The sequence below is a fragment of the Oreochromis niloticus genome, linkage group LG14 (assembly GCF_001858045.2).
Source record: "Oreochromis niloticus isolate F11D_XX linkage group LG14, O_niloticus_UMD_NMBU, whole genome shotgun sequence".
In the NCBI taxonomy this organism is placed as follows: domain Eukaryota; kingdom Metazoa; phylum Chordata; class Actinopteri; order Cichliformes; family Cichlidae; genus Oreochromis; species Oreochromis niloticus.
Genome location: NC_031979.2, coordinates 3,876,591 through 3,879,031, shown reverse-complemented (window position 1 = coordinate 3,879,031; position 2,441 = coordinate 3,876,591). Strand labels below are relative to the sequence as shown.

The 2,441-nt window shown below is 41.4% G+C and overlaps 1 long non-coding RNA gene across 1 annotated transcript; it reads left to right on the top strand.

The window, feature by feature from the left end:
* Window positions 1–1,342: 1,342 nt before the first annotated feature.
* LOC109205065 (uncharacterized) lies at window positions 1,343–1,966 on the top strand. The gene is made up of 3 exons (XR_002064531.2): window positions 1,343–1,438; window positions 1,526–1,742; window positions 1,828–1,966. It is a non-coding gene; the product is annotated as an uncharacterized LOC109205065 (long non-coding RNA).
* Window positions 1,967–2,441: the final 475 nt, after the last annotated feature.

The window sequence follows — 2,441 nt, the reverse complement described above, 5'->3', positions numbered from 1 at the left end:
TTCTCTGTCTTCTTCAGTTTTACCTGCAGTTGGCAACCCAATTAATTAAAGCAGGTAGTTGTACTGCCCTCTAGTGGAAGAGAATGTAATTGTTCTGCCTGTTACTCACGCCAATTGCTTAAATATTTAAAAAGAAAAAGTAGTCAATCTGACCTGGGTCCTGGAGAAAGTTCGGACACAGATGAAGGCCCTAGCATGAGTAGCGGTCAGAAGAAAGAAAAGATATACTGGGGACAAACTGAGCCAATTCCACTATACCTGGTGCACGGGAAAAAATGATCAGTCTGCGTTTTGTGACATTTTTGTTCGGTGGTGTGCCAGATGATTTTTCTAATGTGAAATATGTGCCGCAGTGTTTCCCAACCAAAAGGTTGGAAACACTGCTCTAAAGCTTACTGGTTAGCACTCGTGCTTTATTATTTCTTTTATCTGTATAAAAATTAGCTTGTGTAAAAATATATATTTTTTATTTACTCTCCAACATTTTATTTGTCTGAATTTGTGTTCGGGGTATGGCCTTAAAAGATTTTTTCAAAAACTGTACAACTGAGTGTACAATCACAAAAAGTCACTTTTTAGGAACCACAGTCAAACTGTCTGAGCAAACAGCCACTGCTGTCATTTTTTTATGATGACTATTTTTCACATGTAGAAACACACAAAATGAACAACTGCAGCGCGTTTAGTGTCTAGCACCATTCCCTTTTGTAGTTTTGTGGGAACTTGAACACATGCAGCATAATCAGAGCATACAGGCCACTTCTAAGAGCTACTACAGCCTACATCATAACGACCACTTTTTGATCCCTTACTGCCCTAACTGCCACTCAAACCCCACCTCACCCCAGCCCATCCACCCATAACAGGGTTCCAGACATGGGTCTTTATTGACTGGTTCTGGGATCGTCCTCCTCTGGATAGCCTACTTATCCTTGCAGCTCTGCCTCCATCACAAGAAGATAATCTTCTATGATTACCGTCTCTTTCTCATCTGCTCTCTATCTCTTTTCTGCTCTCTCTACATTTTGTCGATTTCCACTCCTCTGAGTTGTTACATGACCAACATACCCCCCTTTCCCAACGCATACACACAAATGCTACGCACACACACGCATCCTTTCCCTTCTTTCTCTCATTCTCTCTTCAGTTTCTTTTTTTAACTTTTGGGGTAGAGGTGGTGAAAAGAGAAGGCCTCATCTCTAGCACCATCTCACTGTGTGTTCTTTTGTGCAGGCACTCCTCGGCCAGCTGCCTATTCACACAGCCCTTCCAATTAGGACCCCATTCAGAGGACACAAGATGAGATCAGTTTCCCCCTCCTACCACCACCTCTTCTGTGAAACTCCTCTTACTGTAGATATAGTCTGATTTTAAAGCCTTTTCTTCCCTGACTTATCTCATCTTTCCTTTTCATCCACTGTCATCAGCACTTTCTCATGTAAGCTTTACTTCCAGTAGAGTTTGTGTCTTGGTCCTATTTTCTTTCTCTCTCCCTCTCATCCTCCTGCTTACTCTTGTCTTTTAGGTGTAGAGAAGGGCAGGTTCATCATCTCTTGCCTTGCCTGTGGGTGGAGCCCTTCCTTGGGTGCCAGGTTCAGGCACCTGCATCTTATTTACTCATTACTGCACTGTGTATAAGGACTATCTTCCTCCGCCATGTTTGCCAGATTGTTGTTATTCTTGTTTTGGTACTCAGGCTCTCTGAACGTTTGCTTTGTGCCCCAGTTTCTGCTAGTCTCCTGGTATTGTTGTTCTTGTCTGTCTCCTAGTGAATTCTCTTGTTTTGTCTCGCCCCCACCTAACAACCTTTATGTCATTTGAAACAAGGAAACGCTACCACCTTTGGACAAACACTCACCTGTTGCTGTCAAGCTGGTCATCAACTACAGAGGACAGAAAGTCATTCATCGCTTAATGTCTGTGCACCTGCTTGCCCACTTTCTGTCACTCCTGCTTCCTGGATCCTCTTGGCCTGCCTTCTCACGCCACAGCAAATTGTGAGCAGCAGCTGGTTCAGACAGACTTAACAGTTGCATGCCCGTCTGTCCTTGAGTTGTGATTCTGACTTAAGTTTTATAATATTATTATTATGATTATTATTAACAAAAACAATAATATAATAATAATTTTAAAAAATGCTTTTTAGTCCAGAAATTCTTTGCTTTATGCCAGCTGATTCGATAATGGTGTTAGATTTTGAATGTGACACTTGTGTACTAATTTTGCCTGTAGTAATATTGAACATGTTTCAGTCTAGCCATTTTTATAATACAAAATTGGGAATTCAGTTTCATTTCATTCATTTGAAATGCCATTCAGTTCCTAATGAGACAGGATAGGGTTTATCCATTAGGGGGTCCAGCAGCAAAATAATCCCTCTTCTGCCCTCTTTAGGGATAGATTTGTACATCATATCTGCATGGGTGATAAATAATGAAGCA